The sequence below is a fragment of the Amblyomma mixtum genome, chromosome 2 (genome assembly GCF_055824585.1).
Source record: "Amblyomma mixtum isolate Tamu chromosome 2, ASM5582458v1, whole genome shotgun sequence".
NCBI lineage: Eukaryota > Metazoa > Arthropoda > Arachnida > Ixodida > Ixodidae > Amblyomma > Amblyomma mixtum.
Window position 1 is genome coordinate 87,404,791 of NC_143013.1, and position 20,702 is coordinate 87,425,492.

Here is a 20,702-nt window from a genome sequence, read left to right on the forward strand (position 1 = left end):
GTTTTGGTGCAAGAGAAATTGGCCTTTTACGCACTCGCTTGAAAACATCATGGTCCATGAGTCCAAAGTAGACGGAATGATGCAGTGGGGCGGGAAGAGCTTCGTTATCAAATCACTGTACAGATTTTTGCGCATTAGTGTACGAGTGAGTACTTGTATTCTGTTTATACACCAATGAGTAATGTCTGGGTAGGATGGATAAATAGAGAACTTGTAAGAACACCTCACACCGCATATTAGCGAATTACATTAATGAAACACTTCGTTTCTTGCGGTCACTGATTACAGTCATGAATTAATACGACCGATGATACGTAAATGATATTTTGCGATGCAACAACCTTGTCGATATTTCTAAAAACGTGCCCTAGGGGAATCCCAAATGTCCGTATAGACCGTTTAACTTTATCTTGTCATACGTATAAGGTGAACTTAAGTGCCAACCAAGTTTTTTTTTTCTGACCAATCTGGCGAAACCGACTCCGTAGAGTTCCCACTAAAGCTCTCGACTGATCTTCTCTTCCGATTCTTGACAGCGTTTGCCCTCCAGGCGGGAGTTGAGGGAAAGATCCAGGATATGCTGCTCATGGTTATTGCAGAAAAATCTAAATGACCGCACCACTCGCCCTTTGTGGTCGTCAAAACGAAGGACGAGACCATCGCTTTATGTATAGACTTCAGCCAGCTCAACAAGGTAGTCGTCGCCGATTGTGAACCGGTCCCTAATGCCGACATGTTGTTTGCAAAAGACAGCAAAAAAAAAAAACTATTTTTCTAAGCTTGATTTTATAAAAGGTTGCTGGCAGGTATCCACAACCCCAGCGTCGAAAGAGCCCCCACGGAATTCTTGTGCGTCTCTTTGCTCTATCACTTCAACTTACGCCGCTTAGAATTGAGTACTAATGAGGGTTTCAACCGACTAATGAAATACACTCCCATGCAGAATACATTACCGGTTCTATTAGCGTGCGAGCACACTGTATGAGTCGTGGAGTTTGTCTGTGCCACTAACCGAGAGCAGCAAAGGCTACTCGTCTGCTAACATCAAGTGGACAATTTGTTTTTATGACCAACACAGAGCTTGATTTCTTCGCTGCAACGCCGCAAGCTCTTGTTGTTTTTCTTGGGATACGTAAAAAGTTGTCCGCAAATTTTCCCTAAGTATAAGGCGTGGGAGTTTTCTTTTGTGTGTTGATGTTCCTTTTGGACTTTGAACGTCACATTCTTTAAAGCGTAGTTGTGCCGGTGTCAATCGCAATCAATTTCTGTATCTTGAAAAAAAAAAATGCGGTTATTCGGTTTCGGTCCCGGACTGGCGAGCGTGAAGAAGATGATGTAGGGATGGTGCACACGATCACATGCGCGAAATTTACTAGGCCTTAGAACGGAGATAGAAGAGAAATGTAGTAGAGTAAAGGCAGGGAGGTTAACCAGAAGAATGTTCCGGTTGGTTGCCCTGCACTGGTGGAGAGGGATGAGGGGGGGGGGGGGGCGAAAAAGAATAGGAGGAATTATAGAGCAATGTGGTCGTAGCAAGCGCGACAAACTATGACACACACACTGAAAGTCACAGGCCACCGCAGCTGTAGCCTGCACAACTTGAGGGCGGCCGAGCGCTGCGACCTGAGTAAAACACATCGACAGTCCTCCATCACTAACACCAGACAGTTAGGCAGCACAGACGTTCCACTGGGAAGAAAGGTTGCTTGCTGTTGCTGCTCATAATGTGGACGACTTAAGGCATTCAGACTTCATGATTGAAAGATGAGGCTGGAGAATGCGCTGTGCCAGCTATTAGAGAGCTGCAAACACTGGATTGAATAAATCCAGCATCTGCAGTGCATTCTGTGCAGCTGGCATGTGCAAGCTGGAAAGCAGCATGGTATTCACGAATGTCTTCAGCACTGCGATTACTTGTTCGTCTGCGACTTGGGCCGGTTCCTGACCTACTGCCCGACCAGCAGTAGGCTCAGCACACTGGGTGCGCGGTCACTGTTCCATCATTGAGGGTGTGCAGCGTCTCGGGAGCGATGGTCAAATCACTTGCCGGTCCCGGTCTTCGACCGGAGTTGTGCCTTGTGCTTGATTACCAGTAGGCTCGGGGCTTTGGGTGCGATATACCTGCCTGGTTACTGCGGGTGTGCGTACCTCAGGCAGGGATGGCCAAGGCCCATCTGCGACAACCGCCCCTGCCTAAAAAGTCATATGGCTTCCGTTCCTTAGAGGAACGGAGGGGGACGACAAGCTGCGAAAATTCTTGGACCATCCTTTACAATGTTCACTACACTCTTAGAAGGCGTGTGATGAGGCTGACGAAGTCGTCGCACCTTAGCAAGGGCTTATTCGTGTGGTACTGACTCTTGTCATTTGTTTAAGTATCACCTGTTCCATTTTCTGGCGAGGACAACCTTTTGAGGTAGTGTCATGAGGGCCGCAGCAATTGCTATACTTTAGGATTGTTGTCGGGCAAGCATCGCCGCTGTGTGGCGGAGTACACCGTGGACACACGATGAAGAAATTGCACACACTACTCACGTGTCATATCTTCATGCATTTCTGGCACAGGCGAGGTTTAGGGACGAAAGGCCTAACCCCGTGCCGAAAGTGCCCAACCTTCACGTTCGTTGGAATGCAGTCCCCTTGGAAGGTCAACTTGATGCGCTTTGTCCTCCCAAGGCGCTGAGCTTGCAGTATGGCTACACAGTCGGTGGCTGGTTGGATCAAAATGGGCAGGTCAGAGTCGCCGATGGCCACGTCGACGTCGTAGATGACGCCTGCCGTAGTGCCGCTGGCGGCCAGAAGGTAGCGGCACTACGCTTTGTGCACCCCCACAGCTTGGGTTCCCTGTAGTGCCTAGAATACTGGCTAGTGTCTCGAGCGGAGGGGCCCCCCAATGGGAGGAGGTTGCAGCGCCAGTGCTGCCATCCACTTGTGGCGGCCAGGGGGCGCTGCGTGTCGTAAAGGTGCCGTCAGCGGCCCTCGCGTGTTGGCTTGCTGCAGTTGCGTTGCCCGTGTCTTATGTTTACGAAGCGTTTTGCTCACGTCTGCGCTGTTCTTTAAGCCCATTGAACTGGAAGTATCACTGACTAATCATGCCTAACGCGAAGCATCAGTGCGGGGAGACAACATGCTTCGTGCTGCTATGAGCGGGTACTTGTTGAACCCGGACACGGTTTCCAAGTTCTGCGCGCCTTCGGGCCCTCCCTACATGCGGAGGGGAAGCGGCTGATCAAAAGAGTACCGTAAGCTAACTCCTACATGCGTTGTTTGCGAGAAGCATTATGAGCACAATTGCGTCGAGAGAACGTTCAAAGTTACGGTGGCCGACATCGTCAACGCGCTCGTCCCAGAGACCGCGCCTCTGGAACTGTCTTATCACTAGCAGCCAACTTCATACATTTTGTTGTTCATTTAATATACAGTTGTGTCAGTGCTATGCTCAATTTGTAAGAAACTTTTAGCACGGACTTAAAAACGTTTCCTTGTTTGTTATTGCTTTGGCATAGCGTAGTTTGCGCTGTACAGTAGACTTTGTAGATTCGAATCAGTGGTACAATCATTACTTGCTTTAGTTCTTGCTTGTACTTTTCTTACAAAAAGGAGCGCAAGCTCACAGACATCTGCATAAAGACTATTTTCCTCTGAATCGAGCCGTGACTTCCAAGTAAAACGCATAAACAGTGAGTCCAATTCAGACTGCTTGCGTTGATCATCACAAGCGATCATTGTAAGCAGTTAGGTGCCGTGTTGGGAAAAAGTAAATATGTCCCTGCCTTTCTTTTGCATATGCGCGACGCTGTATTACACCTCGTTTGACTGTATGTATCAGCATTGTAGTCGGCAAGGTTGAACTGCAGAAACGTCAGCCTATCTGAAAAAACGAGGCCTGTGTTGACAATGTGGACTGCTGAGCTAGATGGCACATGATCAATTAAAAGGGGCAGCTGAGAAAAACGAAGTCCAAGAAGTAACACACATACGACGAGGACGATCCTGCTATCGCATAGTCCTCATTGTGTGTGTGTTACTACTTGGCCTTCGTTTCTCTCTTCTGGTGTTTTTAATTTGTATGTGTTTAATAGTTGCAGCATTAGACAGACTGTAGCACTGAGATCCCTTTGGTCATAACAATTAAGAAAACGAACAGAATGCCAAGCCGTTGCAATGACCTTCGCAAAAAATATTAATCCTACCAATGCCACACGGCCACTTCCAAATTACCGCCATGGATCCTTTCCGGTTCAGTTTTTTGACAGCGAACAAGGATGGTCGCTGCTACACGGACCAACCATCTGATTACATCTGGTCGCGCACACTCAGCATGATTGCGCATACAAACAACGCGACTAACAAGCGCGATCGCGACGTGCAGATGGCAGTCGACTGGATCCAGATCGAGTAAAATCGCGATCGAAACTGTTTCCATGAAGCAGCAAAACGAACCCTAATCGACCTTGACCGTTTATTCAAAATGACTTATCGTGACAAACGTGTCAAAATTCGGTGCTTGTTTCAAGTTCGTAAGGCGGATTTGTAGCGAGATATTGGACATTCAGTTTCACTTTTTTGTTCCACTTCCGCAACACAATGAACAGGACAATAAAATAAGAGAGTGGACCTGGTAGCAAGCCGTAAACGTTTAGCTGGTCTTGTGGCGCTTGTGGAGGATTTTCAACGAACAGTGCTAGGACGGCAAGTTTGTGTCTTGCCAAGGAAGTATTTAGACACAAGTGCTCTCATAGCAGGGAGCAAGACATGCTTCGCCGCTAAAAGCACGGTCCACGTTTAGTTACCAACGCCCGACTAGCCGGACCAGCCCGCGAACGTGGCACGGTGCACCTTAGCGGTTGGCAGCGCCGCCTCGTGGTGCCCGCGGGAAGGCATCACCGCTGTGACCACGCGAGCGCGCGCCCTCGGCACACTAGACAGTATATTCTAGGAACTACACCTGTAGAATAGGGTCGCAGATGGTCACTGTGCGTTGCTCGAAGGCAGCGCCATGACGGCGGAAAAGAGAAGCTTTCAGAACAAATAAGTTAATATATATGCTGTATTTTTTTATTCTGTGAATAAAGCGACGCGTAAACTGTTGTAGTTACCAATTACTACCTAGGAAATGTGACAAATGGCGCAAATATTCTTTTATAATGCGGGCATGTTCAATCCGAGCCATGATTATCCACACAGGAAGTGGCCGCCGCTATTAGCCGATTGCCTCCGTAAGCGTGCGTTGCTTATTTTTTGTGCATAAGTTCTGCGCTCGCTTTGGCTCTAGCTTCACAAGAAATGCTTTTCACATTTTTTTATTGTTTGCCACGTGCAGCGCCATCTCGGGCGGAACCCGCAATGGTAACTCTCGCAGATGTAATCATTTTCAGTTTTGTTTACGTCCGCGAAGATAAAATATACTGCGTAAACAATAAATGTGTGTTACCGGGATTCTAATTCTTTGTGACCCCTTTTTGTGACCAAAATTGCAAACCAGTTTGTGGAGATCAGTAGTTCGAACCTCCCGCCCTTTCTGACGTCAATCGACGCGAACTCGCTAAGCCTAGCAGCTCTGTAAACACGGAAGCAATCTGAGAATTTTGCGTGTTTTATGGTTAGAATTTTGTGGCTCAGGCAAGTTCATCCAAAGCGAAAGCTTCATGCGCCTTTAGTTTGCAGTGAGCGTGAGCCACAGAGTAGCGGCAACGACGAATCGGTGATGAAGCGAGAGGCCCTGCTTCGACGGGCGCCGCCATCATGCCCGACCCTATAGACGTTTGGGTGCCACGCTATTTCGCCGATTTAGCGTTAGCGTCGCCCGCTCACCCAAACAAAGGGCTGTTAGCGTTCTGCGCATGCGCAGTAGCCTCCGGCTATTCCCCTGTGCCCCAAAGCGATAGGATGACCCTATACTAAAACTCTCTACTGACCTAGCGCGGCGGGATCCCCTGACACCAGAGGCGCACTCACTTTTGCTGCGAGTGGCGAAGGACAAAAACGAATAGCCCTGTATAGCGTACGCTTCCGTGCCGCTGTCTCTGTGAACGTTATATCACCTTTCAGAATGGTTTCTACTATGCATGACGGTCTCGGTGTACAATAGGGCGCTCAGCCGACCGCCGGACTGTCAACCTCCTGTCAACCGCTTGTCAAAATGGTTACACAGGCTGTCTCCGGAGAAAAGTCTGGCGCCCCTCAGGCGACCACGCTGCAGCGTGACGTAACAGTGATGCCTTTCGAATATGTTGGCAACGAGCCTTCGTAAAAACAATTATGGCGTCTCTTTGCATGGGACCCAGCACCTTGTTTATCTTGGTCGCCGAACATTCCGTCGGCCTTGGGTATGGCTGTTTCGTAGCTATTTCCCCTTCCCTTTTGTTGATGGCGGAAAACAAGCATGGATAACAGGCGGGAGCCAATAATGTCAAGAACTTGACTGACACCGCCCGCGAGCGTAGGGAGAGGACAGGGGGGGGGGGGGGAGTGGGAAGGAAGACCCTGAGGGGGTAGAGGGTGCGGATACCCTGACCAGAAAGAGAGCGATAAGCCATTTGTTTTTTATTTGTTTTTTGTTGTTAGTGGGACCTGTGTTCGACTCCGAGCCCTGCCTATGGGGTATTTCCCACCTCGCAGGATATTTTTGACTGATAAACGGGTGCTTAAGGCATTGAAAATGGCCTCCCCTATTTTTTTTTTGTTAATTTTGGCTTTAAAAACTCGAGTGAAAGAATGAAAAAGCACACCCATCAAGTGTGAGCTGAGGTTCTTTCCGTAAATCATTTTTGACTGTTATGGTCTTACTCTCTCTATATACAGGGTGCTTCCCCTAAGAATTTCAGCAATTTTTAACAACACTCTTTTTGAGTTAGCAGAACGCTTTTTCCTGCATGGCATTGTCAGACGTGAAGTCCATCACACTGGATCTAAGACATGCTAATAGCGGACTGGTTAACTAATATTAAATAGCGAACTTTTTACTATTACTGATAGGCTCCTTAATTACTGACGGGTGCGTACACTGCTGCAAGTAATATCCATATCAGTTTTAGAATTTCGAAAACGCGGTTAATTTCGGTGTTGCGGCCCAACAAATTTTGGCTTTTAGACGAGTTACGTGCACTGGAGAGGTTGCTTTGCCGACAAGCTTCTCGAAAGCGCATGCACTTTGGCGCGATGTAGGTGACATTTGTTGGGCCACACCGCCGATGTAACCGCGTTTTCAAAATTCTGAAAACTAATGCCGATGTTACTTACGGTGGGCTATACGCCTCTTGATAATTTAAGAGCCTAACAACAATAGTTAAAAAGCTAATTAGTCAATATCAATTAGCCAGCTTGATAACTAGCACATCTTAGCGTACAATGGCGCATTACACCGGTGAAAATGCTACGCAGAAAAAGCGCTTTTCTAACTAAAAAACCTACTTTTAAAAATTGCAGAAAGTCTCAGGTGAAACATCCTGTAATACATGTTGTAAATATGTCCTCTGTTTTAATCGTCTACAAGTACGCCCCCTGGTCACCTTTATCCACGCCAGTCTGCACGATTGGAAGGGTTTGGAAAATTTCCAGAAGGAAACGAACTCTGGAATTCTACTTCCCTCGATCAGTAGTAGCTCGCCGGCGGGCTGCGTACTACGTAGCCAGAAGAATGACCTCTTGGTGGAGGGGGTGGGGTTGTGGATGAGAGAAATGCAAACAGGATGCGTGCATTCTTAGAGGTCATGGTAGAGGGTGTGCAGGGGGACACAGAATGGAGCGGATGTAATTGTGTATCCCGGCGCAAGATCTCGCGCTTTGGCCTTCGCGTTATTGACGCGCTTCAGTGACGGGATGGCCTCGGTCCGCCGTCTCGCAAGCCACTGGCTATCCCTGACAGCTGTTCGGACGCACACCACGGACGGCTAGTATTGCCATTCTGGCGACGTCCTGTGCCTCAAGCGGCAAACAGCATCGGTATGTGAGTCGGACCGTACTTTGCGAAAGAGAGGACAGTAAATGATACAACGCTGCCGCTTCAGAGACGATCATTCTCGCACGCTTGTTATCAAGGTACGCACTGTTGTTTTCTCTCGATGTCTCTCGTGGTGCCGCAGCACCTCTCTGTTCGCGTTCCTATGCTTATTAACGGGTGCCCGCTTCTCTCTGTGCGCTTATATTGTTTTTAGTCCTCGATCATAAAACCGAATTTACCAGTCTTTATTGTAACTTGCCTTTGACTTGGGAGACGAACCTAAACACTTACGTTTGCTCCCTCATTCGCTCTGCTCTCTTCCGGTTTACTCAAGTTACCGTTATCATTTTGCTTGACATAGCTGCCTGCGTTCAGGAAAATTTTGTTTCAAGTCTTTTCGTAACATTTCATGTTTCTACCCCATAGGTGACTAGAAAGATAGAACTTTATATAGTATAGTGATATGAATTTTACGATTATGGCTCTGCATTCACATATCCCATATACTTTCCTCTCGAGGCATACTGGAAAACTGGGGATTAAGAGTACCTTACAAATGCACTCCTCCCCCCCCCCCCCTCCCCCCCTTTTTTTTCTCCTAGCTAGGCCACTCTTACGGTCCACATCGGCGGTCACTACCTGCCTGCCTTAATCAGATATATTCTCTTACGACTTTAAGTACTTCTCTGCCCTTCGTAAGCTGTTGCTGTCTTCCCACACTGCTGCCCATAATCAGTTTTCTTCGTACTAATTAACATTTTCCCTTTTCTGCTTTCACTATTTAGATCGTCAATGGTGCTTTGTGATTCGTGCCCTGAATTACTTAGCAGGACGACTTCGTCAGATAGTCTAGGATTATTAAGGTATTATCTGTTAACTTTTAGCACCAACTCTTCGCAATCTAATCCTCTGGATAGCTCCTGCGAAGACGGGATGAATAATAGTAAGGAGACCGTGGATCTCTGTCTGACACTCATCCCGATAACTATTTTCGGAGCAGTCGGAGCGGAGCAGTTCGGAGCGGAGCAGTCGGCGACAACCCCACAACCCAATGTACACGGTCTTCTAGCATTTCGCCTCCATCTAGATGCAACCGCCGCGGCCTGTATTGAACACGCGTCTTTCAGGCCAACAGCCGAGCACCACAACCACTGAGTCACAGCGGCAGCCTTAATAATTAGTGTCTTGCCAGCATGCAGTGTTTATTGAAGCGCTCTTTCAATGGTTGGTATTCACTATGCCCTCCAGCAATCATTTCGCCTCGCATTGGTCATCCGATTCAAGTTACCCGGCCACGCACGCGCACTACAACATTTGCCACATCATTCTTTCCCCAATCAGCCTCGGACTGGACGGCATTCCACACGACATCCTCGCATTCACTTGCCCATCCACATTTTTACAGTGTGTAGCCACCTCTTTAATAGCGAAGATATGTGTATTTGATGGGCTTTTTTTATTGAACTGTTCTACTACATGTAAGCCACTCCTTATGTAATACCCCCGATCTTGGGGGCCTTTAAGGTAATAAAGTGAAGTGAAGAGCATCTATCGAGAATGAAGATTTTGCTGCGTATTTCGAATTCAATTAAGGCGTTGAGCATGTCACGCGCGTAGGCGACACGGATAACAGGTAAAACATCGAAATTAGCGCACTGTGTCGCTCTCGAGCCCGGGGAAAATGTTGCAGCTGCATCGATGAAACTGCGTGCCGTTACAGGTGTGATGTCGAGTGCAGGAAGTTAGAGTGAATTTTTTCCAGAGCGACGCGTAAAAAGGAGGCCATACTATGAGCTGATAAGTAGACGCCCGCTGTGGGTTGCGCAACGGCTGCGAATTCAGAGCTATAATGTCGCGGTGTAGAACTATAGCTTCCAAATGCGTGAAGATCGACTGCTGTTTTGAGTGTCGTATGAAAGAAAAATCTCAAGGCACTGTGTCCTCAGTTAACTCTCCCGAAAAGAAAAATGCGGAGTTATGAGCAGTTTCTTGCCGCAAGAATACGCAGTTTATCACCACGCTTTGGACGCTGGCATGCACTGCGTGGCGCTTAGATAGATAGATAATTATTAGCCTCCCCTTTGTATCCGGGTGGTGGCAAGTGTCACCTGGCCAATAATTCCTAGCGTGCTCAATATCTTCACACTAATTGCAAGTTTCCTTCCCATTACTAACCTACTAACTTGATCTTCTCCACCAATCCTTTAGTGACCTCTTCGTGCATAGTGCTTCACAGGTTCCTGCGGCGGCATCGTAACGTGAGGATTGCAGGGTCTTACACTGTATTTTAATATGTTCTATCGTTTCCCTGTGATGCATGCAGCAACAGCAAACGCCATCCGTGCTTTCAAATTTTTGCCGGTAACGCTTCATCCTCAAGCACCCAGCCCAAGCTTCAGAAAGTAAACCACTCCCTTTGGTATTGTCAGAAGAGTTTTCTCTTTTAATTGCTTATTTAACCGATCTGTAGAGCTGACACGTCCGCTTATTCAGCGTTTTCTTTTGCCAGTGAGTATTTTCTGAGGATTCTATTTTCTGTTTCAAAGTGGTCTTGCTACCGGGTTCTTCGCTTTGATGTTTATATTTATTAGCAAGCCATGCAGTTTTTCGCCTGCATGTGGTATCTATACTGCATCGGTATCAGTACCTGAAAATTTTGCCACCCATCTTTTCTCATTCATATCCCTCAACCGCTTTTCATACTGAACCTTACTTTCTACCACACGTGCTTCCAATGTTGACCAGCCGATGTCTCCTTGAACTGCTTCATTAGTAGTGTATGCGTGCACCCCCGAAGGCAAGCGCATATATATATATATATATATATATATATATATAAATCGCCTGTGTTCCTGTTATCATTTATCCAGATACCAAGATACCATATGTAAATCCTAGTATGCGAGTTGTCTGCATTTGGGCCCTTCACCACCGCGGCATGGTAAACCCTAATCCTCTCGTATCTCCCTAATGTAGAGCATAAATAGCAGTGGCGATAAACGCTTAGCGCCCCGCCGCGGTGGCTCAGTGGTTACGGCACTCGGCTGCTGACCCGAAAGACGCGGGTTCGATCCCGGCCACGTTGACTGAATTTCGATGGAGGCGAAATTCTAGAGGCCCGTGTACTAAGCGATGTGAGTGCACGTTAAAGAACCCCAGGCGGTCAAACCTTCCGGAGCCTGTCACTACAGCGTCTCTCGTAGCCTGAGCCGTTTTGGGACGTTAAACCCCAATAAACGGAACGAAACCAAACCTAAGGTTAGCCACTTTTTAATCACAACTCTTTTTGCACCTTCCATTTCCTGCCAATTCACAGCTGCGTTTTTCTCCTAGCAAATACGTTTTGGGAATCGGGAATTCTTTGGGAACTCTTGAGAATTATGTACGCTGCCACCTAGCGGCTTTCTACGTAATTTACTCAACGAAGGCCGCCCTGTTTTCCGCTGCCTCTATTTTTAGTACTCCGCATGCGGGGTCTTTCATACCAATTACGTTAGCAAGTAAGTGGATTGTAGCTCGTTTGATACTCGATTGTTTTGGATTGTCCCTTACGTCATCTGTGCAGAGCAGTCCCAGCGTCACGTGTGCAAAAATATAACGCGGAAGTCCTATAATCTATTTATGCATTACAAAAAAAAAAAAACATCCGCAAGGAACAGCTGTGTGCTCAATCGAGGAAAAAAGTTTCTGTTCTAATTCACACCACTTGAACCCTTTCGGGCGCTGCTTATCACGTCGATTCGCAGCGAAACATTTTTCCGCGCCAATAGTACAATATATCTAGGTCACAGGATGGCAAAATCTCTTACTTTCCTGTTAAAAACAAGAGCGGTTAATATTTTTACTCGCATGGTTAAAGTTCTGGACAGATTATTCAACATTGGCTGAAAATTGTGTCATAGAAAATGTATATTTTGCAGATAACTTCCTGAGGGATCATGGAATAACTTTCTACTTCAAAGGTTCACGCGACATGAAAAATTGACCCTAAAATATGATATGATTACTGCTGGGAAAATCTGTTTACACGAAAATGCCAGAGGGCATGCTACGAAGCTCAATGTTTTGTGGTGCAGTTTCTACGGCGTCCGTTGGATTTCATGGAAAAGCAGCCTAAATGTGACGTGGAGAAAAATAAAATTACCAGAAGCAAAGAAAACACTGCCAGTTGCAGCACAAACCCTGAAAAAGTTACAAAATCGCCTTACGTGTACGCAAAATTGCTGTAAAGGCTTAATGTCTGTGCTGTGGAATGCATTACGTTACGGTGGACCACCAACAATGATGATGTTAAAAGATGAGTTAGCTAAAATAAATTCGTTATTGTGTGTCGGTGCTCAAAACTCCTACTTGCGATATTACCATGTACTGCTAGTTAGCCGCGAATTTTAGAAACATGGGATAAGCAATTTACAAGTTGCATCATTCAGTAGTTACAAGGCAGACGTTTACGGTCATAGTAATTATGACTCTCTATAGCAGATCTTTTATCTGTTATGAAGGATCTAAGTGCGAAGGCTTTATGAAATATCTCTTTGAAATGACTGGCAGTGAACAGAGCTGTAGTGCTTTTTGAAACAAAAACAAAAAAGATGACACGATGAATGTGATCTATGAGGGACATCATCTACACATGACATCTCACCATAATGGGTTTAATGGGGCCGAGAATGGGACGCGCACCCCGACCAACACTTACTAAACACTGCGACTGGCATCAGAATTTTCAGCCAGCCCAACTGTTCCTGACATTCACATACCACCACACTTTCGGTCACTCTATTTTTTTCAGCCATGCTATATTTACTGCCGACTTTTGGGCCTACGTCGAACGAAACCAGATCTTTGCAACGGCCGTTGATCGCCTGGTGGACCTGAACATGTCTGTGGCATCATGCGCTGCATCGCTCGGTTGTTACAAGGGAAGCAGAGTGGAAAGTAAAATGTGTTCTAAATGCATAACGTCGATACCTCAAGTTAATGATCGAGGTCTTCCTTTGCTGCGGTATATTCCCTGGCTGGGGCCGTGTCCTTTAACGATTCATTTAGTTTTCATTTCATTTGGCCGTGACGCCAATCGTACCGAAAGAAAAACCGGAGTTGGGGCAGCAAACGACCGATAACAGGCAGAGCCGGTCTGGTCGCGGCACTTGCCGCTAGCTACCGTACCGCAGCCGCCATAAGTCAGGCCGAGTCACAGGGACTGTCCACCAGTTCATCGCGCAAAGACACAACCACCGCACTTTAAATGTAAGTAGCGCCGGTAACGTGCGTGCGGCGTGTCAAACGTGTCAAAGGAGTCCTGGTGCTCCGTCACTCGTCGGCATCGGTTCAGCCTGCCAGTGGAGCATGGGCGTAAGGTCATTTATGCAAGTAAGTTTTGTAAGAGAATGTTGACGCCACGTTCAGTGGGACGTCATTCCTCGGGCTCTACGTTACAGGGAGCAGACCACTGGGAAAAGACCAAATGAAACGAAAACTAAATGAATGGTTACAAACTACGGCTGCCAGCGTCGTGGCTCTGGAGTAGGCTGACTTTTAGCGGTTGAGGAAAGTTTTAGCACCAATAAGTTAGTCTAGCCATTCGAGTTCCCCGCAGCAGTCACGGCCGTAGAAGTTTGCTTTTAAGTGTGGTTCTTGCCTTTCCATGACCGGCTTACTCGGACTCAAATCTTGTCCACGTGCTTCAGCATTCCGTGGCTCTGCGTTCTGATTTCAATCGGTGTATCCATGCTTTTGTGCCGATGCCCATTTTCCACTTCCCTTTATAGGGAGTAGTATATATATTGGTGGCTTTAATCATGCCGGCTATTATCTGTTTTTCAACAGGATATTTCAGTTTCTCTCTTTTTATCTCTGCACCAATACATACAGGAACCACCTGCGGTGCCATTGCAGAGTAGATACGGCGTGGGCACGCTGCCTGGACTGCCTGTGAACCACCCTGGAGAGCTCAAGGCACTACAACGGCTGAAAATGAGCGTCAATCTACAGTAGCACTCGCGACAGTAGAAACTTGGATCTCATCGCTGTTGTTCCGTTTTGAGGTCAGTGTGTCCCTTCGATCACTTTGTTGCTGACCATGGTGATGAATAATTTTAAGGCGGAAGGCACTTTCGGCCAAAGAGCGCCACGGCGAAAAGTATTTTGTCTACAGAGGTGGCGTAAAAGAGCGATTTCGAGGCATTTCACCCCAGATAAGGCATGCACCAGGCTAGGGGAAAGCTTGTACCAATTGCATCACCTGTGGGCACTCAGCGGCACTGGGGATCGAACGCCGCATCTCCCGCAAACTACTGCGGTATTATTTAGCTGAAAATAATCTTTGACCCATGCGTGCACAAGTTATCCGGCATCTTCTGGAGGTTGCTACAGGCATATTATTTTTAGCAAGTTGTGAAAACAAGAGCGTGAACAGACGAGGGAGGAAAGGGAAAACGCACAACAATAGCGCTGTACGAAAATGCAAAATTGACTCATTAAGCCCTAAAAAAGTACAGCATAATACCAACAAAAATGAAAATCACTCGCATGCACTCAATTTTCACAAAGCGATAAGAAAAGACGTTAGTCATGCACGACCGGATATCCTTTCCGGCCCTTGTCGGCTCGCGCTGTTGTCTTCTATGTACCAACTAGCTCAAGTGTCCGGAATTATAATGATCATTTAAAGTCAGTTAACTTGAAGTCTTCTGTAAAAGCATTCGAGCTAAAGAAATAAAAATAATGGTTTTATTTGTGGAGTGATGAAAGCTACATTAGTGTGAGAATAGCAAAGAAACATGCCTATCTTTCGTGTGCGCTCAGAGGTGGACCATTCTTTACATACATAGTTCTGACGGATTTCGTTGTGGGCGTTTTTAGCCGCCTAACACGAGCTTGTTGCAAGATTCTACTAATGACAGCTGAAGCTTATCACGTGAGCCTTGTTTATCTGTAATACATTTCACTGCACAAAGAACAAGGGCAATCATTAAATTAAAATTTCCTGTTAGTGTTCCCGAAGCTTAGCATTCCGTTTCTTTTTGTATTTGAGGCGTGGTCATCATCTGTTGACCGGGAGTTTTATTCCGTGTTTTACATGCCTGAATACTGCCATCGCTAATTCAATAAGCATGGTGGTGTCGCAAGTTTTATTTATGAACTGGTGAATTATAAACGTAGAAATGACTTTTTCATTGTTGTGGAAAGCTATGAATCTGCAAAAGTCAAGGAAGATCGTTACAAAATGCCGCGTAGTATTAACACTGTCATTCCAATGTGCATTTATTGGACCTCGTGTCCTTCGGCTTCTGACTTTTGCGAGGAACTAAACGCTTGTATTGTCCACAGAGAAAAACACTATTAGCAACAAATGTGACACCAACACAAATATTAACAATGACAAGTAATCTACTGCGTTACCTGCTCTAACTACTGATCAGCCATGGGGGCCTCGTCACATACCCAGCAAGATACATTCTTGGAGACACGAGTGTTTTTATAGATCATATTTTTCACTATGGACGAAACCCACATATTTACCACGTTTTTCTGGGCTTCGCTGAGCTATTTGACAATGTAGCGCGCCTTTCTGCCAACAATAAATGCTACGTAAGCCCAGATTGTGTTTTGTCATGGCGTTTTGTCATGGTGACGAAAGGTAGCGTACTAGGCCCTTTAATCTTCTGGGCTTGCATTCCGGAACTTTCGAAGAAAATTTTATGCAACAATGAAATATCTTCTGATGACGGACAAATATCAAAATGCGCTTCCCTCCTCATAACATATTATACGTGATTGACCCGAATCAGAAAAGTTCATTGCCAAAACCAGGAAATCAATATATCCTACCTGCGGAGCTGAATGTCTGCTCTCGAGTGAATACTAGTCTAAGAAATTTTAGTTAAACGCATAAACCAAGTTCATAAAGGTCAATAATAGATATTTTTCTTGGTAAAAAAATTACTCCTTTTTGTCAAACACTGAATAGCTAGAGCGCCTATATTAGTTCTATATTGAGCGTGATTTCATCATTCTCTTGTGCAAATAATTGAGTGGGAAGTCGTCAAATTGTTAGCCATGATCAACGCTGGTGACAGCTGATTCTGCGGGTGATTGGCGACCTGGTATGAAACGTGCGTCTGCCATTGAGACCCTGAGAGAAAGCAAGTGAGCATATCCCAGATGGCTTGGGATTCTCATCAACGTGTTCAAGGTACAAGGTAGCCTCTGCAAGAAGAATCATGAGGAAATTGTGTTGTTGGTGGTAGTGGTGGTGAGTGGGTACTGGGGTGCACTGGATTGGGTTTAGAGGACAGTGGAGGGAGACCTGAGTTCCATCTATGTATATTTGAATTTTGCTTGCCGAGTTTTTGTTCCCCGTGATGTGAAGGAGCTCTGATTTCGTTGGTGCGCACCTACTTATGTACCGCTGACGCTGCCTCCTGTATGGCGTCCTCTATCTGTCCAACTGTCACCCGACGACCACAGAGTGAAGTCCGCGTACATGGCGTGTCTCACGCCATCTATCGCGTTGAGCCTCCCGGGGAGGCTCATTATGGCTATGTTGAGGAGCAAAGCCGACATTACCGCCCCTTTAGGCGTGAATCACGTTCCCATCTCTATGGGTCGGAATTTACTGTCGTCTATCCTGATGTACGCCTTTTTGTCCCTGTCCTTGGCGTACTGGTAATCCACTTTACCGCAGTTTGTGGTGTTTAGATTGCCTAGTATCTTAGTGTGTTTGACGTTGTCAAAGGCCCTCTTGAAATCCAAAGCTAAGATCGCTCTTTCCCGTTGACTGCCGTAAAGGAGGCCTATGACTTCCCCATTAAGTTATAAAGGCACGCAATGTGCCCGAAAGCCGAACATAGTTGTAGAGAAAAGCTCCTGGTCCTCTGTGTACTCAGTCTTTTCCTGATCATCGTTTTCATAAGCTTGCCCGCGCACGACGTAAGGGAAATGGGTCTTAAATTGTTATCTGTTATCCGTTGCTCTGTTATCCGTGAGGGTGTTGCCCTGGCATACCGGAACTGCACGACGAGATTGATTGTTAACAAGAGTTTGGGGCCACAATTATTAGCGTGCAGCGTTCGGTGCACCAGGGCTGTCCCCACAGCCTACTTTTATTTTGTATTTACGTCGAGACCCTTTGTTTGAGAACACGGAAAACCAGGAGTATCAGTGGATTCAGTTTACAAGCAGCCGCAGTAATGCTTTTGGCATACGCAGATGACATTGCTGTGTTTGCGGTTGACGAGGGAGGCATAAACGAGGCTGTTAAATGTGTACGCGAATTCAGCCAAGCTACAGGCAGCGGGGTTAATTGGTCGAAGTGCCTCAGACTTTGGCATGGAAGGTGGCCATCTACGCCTGAACGGTTCGCCAGTGTGCACGACGACACCAGAGATGGATACTTGGGCGTTCCGCTCGATGCTTACCGAGACAGTGAACAGTATTGGAAAGAACAGGTCAAAGAAGGGAACAACCTTGTTGATTTTTGCCAGAGCCACTGTTTGCAACTTGTTCTTTATCAGCAGGCTCTGGTACGTAATGCAGGTGTTGCACTGTTCAAGGTTAAGCATTCAAAAGCTACACAGGATTTTCGCCGTCTTCATTTGGTCGTCTGAATGGGAGCGCTGCAGCCGGACCAACCTATTCGGATGGGTACAAGACGGAGGGCTGGGACTGGGCGATTTGTTTTTGCGGCAGCTGATCAATCGTTTTTGTTTTCTCGGGACACAAGAGACCCGTTTTTGCGCACCGTATGCCAAGTTAGGCTGCGGCGCCTGCTGCCAGGGTATGTAGTCTCTACTACGGAGGTTTACTTTAGGATCAGCGGCTTTTACCGGAAATCGGAGCGAGTGTAAGATTCCTTTCTGCGTAGTTTTAAAATGATTTTCTGTCGACGGTGAAACGAAAGAAACTGTACCGTGCTTTGTGCGATATTGTTTTCCCAGTGCCCTTGTACAGGGCCTTGCACAGTGGAAGCCCAGGCCGGTGCCGCCAGGAAGAAAAACCTTCTTTTTTAAGCTGCACACCGGAACCTTTCCGGTTAAAAAATTTTTAGAGGGAGAGTAATTATTTTTACCCTGGGGATCTATCTCACTGTTTAATTTGCAGAAGACCGGAAACAATAGAACGCGCTACGAACGCTCGTTGGTTCTAACCGAATAAAAGTGGACCTAGTGAATGCGTGATGGTCTTTCACTTTTTGCAGTGTCTTTGTGTACTGATGCGTACATTACTAATTATGAGTATGAGAATTTTGAAACGAGACGCGATCATTCAAGCGATCCATTCGTTACTTCGAATAGGCTCAGCCACTCTCCGCGACTTGAAGCCCCATCACGCTTTCACGCCTAAAGTGATCAAACCAGGGTCCTTACATGCCATTCGAAGTTTTGGCGACGCCTTAATGTCGTCTTCCACTTCTTTACAACCGTATCAGCCGAAACACGGGCTGTGGGATCCGAACCGCCGCACGCAGCAGCCGTCCTGACGAGGCAGGCGCTGAGCAGTCAGGAGGCGTGTAATGGCGGCGTGATCTCGTGATCAACGATGGCAGTCCCCATAATACTACTGCGTTGTAAATTGTCTAGAGCAGAAAAGCTAGACGGTTATAGGCAAGTGCTGTCGCGTTGAGCCGTTATGTTGTTCTGCTGCCCTTGCTGGTTGCACAGGTGATTCTTGCAAATGACATCATATGAACAATGTCATTCTCCACTGCTCCATTGTCCCTTCAAGAATTTGTTTTCTCACTGCAACCATGCAGTTTATTGATACAGGCAATCTTCTGTTTGTCCTCAATGTCTTTTCAATCTTTGAATTTATAACATACCCTGAATAAGCTAACAGCGTTTCAGCGACTACGTGATCAAAGAGTTCAGTTATGTGTCTTGAGTTCCTTACCTCTCGGAGGCGTTTTAGCTTTGGCTGCCGTACGTATTATGAAAAAACGCAGCGAATGACCCAGCCTTCCCCATCATAACCGGAAAGCATAAAAAAATGACCTTCAGCCTGGTGAGGATTGAATGGCCATCATTACTTCAAAAGACCATCATTACTTCAAAAGACCATTTGTGTCCTATTTCTGTCAATTCTTTCAGTCTCTTGTTATTACTACCACCTTTAAGAAGTTCTAGGTTGCAATTCAACTACAGCCGTAGATAAAAAGGCTAGGCTGCGTGTTACGGTGTACTGTTATCACTAGTCACTTCTCCGTTTCATGAAGCCTTTGTCAATTGCATATAAAATGGCGCAAAGACCCTGTTTGGTCTATAGTATACGGCCTATTTACTGGAAACGCTGCCGTGGTTTTCAGTATGCGGCCACTACTGTTATCAGCGTGACAATAAATAACCATCGCGTAGAGAGCGAGCCCCGGATAGTCCTTATCAGTTTTGTAGTAGAAAGCCGGTCATCCCCTGCACCGAGGAGAAACTGATTACTGCTTATTTCTTTAGGTTTCCGTACTTTCTTAGTGTGAACGTCGTCACTTGCTCAGACGCGCGGATTTTGTACGCTCAGTATCATGCAGCTCGTGCTAATAAAAATAGCGAACAAGTGCACTGTCCCGAATTTTTCGTTAAGAGGATCTGTGGATCATTCATTCGGATTTCACTGGTGTATCCTATATCCGTGGCCCCGCATGCTTTGGCGCAACCCTTACGAAGCACCTAACCTTGTCTCGCAAAGCTTCAGGAGTGTCGACACCACACCTCCGTCGCTGAACCAGTCGGTAAACAGGGCTACGTGTATTACACTCGCTCCCGCCAGCGCTTGCTTGGCTAGAAGTCGCACAAATGCAGTACTTGATTGCATTCGGCTCACTGGAGGCGGCGTCCTATTTCACTTTGGCCGGAAACATAGTTCGTGGCGCCACAGCGCTATGCGGTTGACCTCGGCCTTGGACTTTGCCCACAAAGGGGGCGCCACCATCGTGCCCTATGTGCAAATGAAGCAGGCCGCGCTGGACAATAATCACTCACAATTACCTTCAGACTCATGACACAGACTTGCACGACGAATACCTCTAATTTAGTGGGCAGTCAAGGGTACAAATGAAGCATTTCACGCTGGACAGTAATCGCTCACAATTATCTACCAATCGCTGACTTCAGACATCTAACACAGACATGCACGACGAAGACCTCTCAAGGAAGTATTTATTCACATCGTCCCCCAAAACAAGTGTAACCGAGCGCCTTGTCCCCTCGCAGAGTTGTATCAAGTCTGGTGTTGTTAGAGGCTAGAGGAGATGACGGTACATGACGTCACGTATGTGGGTGTTAGGAGCAAACAAATGAGTGACTCAGAAAACCACATTCTTGACCTTTAGCCTTTTTATGTGTCGCAAACTCACAAGCTGTCGTGGCCGGGGCAGCTTTAGCTTTTCTCCGAAAGCCATTAGACACCATAACCCCATGGCTGGAGTTATGATGAATGCTGCAGTTCCCGCCGTTACTTACGCCGAAGTTCAAAGTAAGCGTGTCAGCGGCTACGAGAGCTAACATCATAGTCTTTAGTACTTCTAGGCTTCGCGAAATCCTGAACCGTCGGGGTAGCCGCCCCTGGGAAAGCATCCAAGAGCTATTAGATTTCACAAACACTCAGCTTAATTTATGAATGAGTCAGGAACCTAAACAGCTTAAAGGGCCCTTGACAGGGATAAATAATCACAGAAAAGAAAAAAATAGTAGCCTAAAGATTTGGCAGTCATGATTGCGCTTGCAAAATATGAGAGCTATGCATGCTGCGGCAGATATCAACACTTTAC

At 46.6% G+C, this 20,702-nt stretch overlaps 1 protein-coding gene across 2 annotated transcripts in view; it reads left to right on the forward strand.

Annotated features, from left to right (window-relative positions):
• LOC149360048 (sodium-coupled monocarboxylate transporter 2-like) overlaps window positions 1-20,702 on the forward strand; it is a 181,138-nt gene that overhangs the window by 85,285 nt on the left and 75,151 nt on the right. The window contains exons 1-2 of one of the 2 annotated variants that reach the window (XM_089572149.1): window positions 7,889-8,040; window positions 13,817-13,989. The gene's annotated coding sequence lies outside the window, so the exon portion shown is untranslated. Of the gene's footprint in view, window positions 1-7,888; window positions 8,041-13,816; window positions 13,990-20,702 lie in introns of those variants that run through there. The other variant, XM_089572150.1, reaches the window with a different exon arrangement.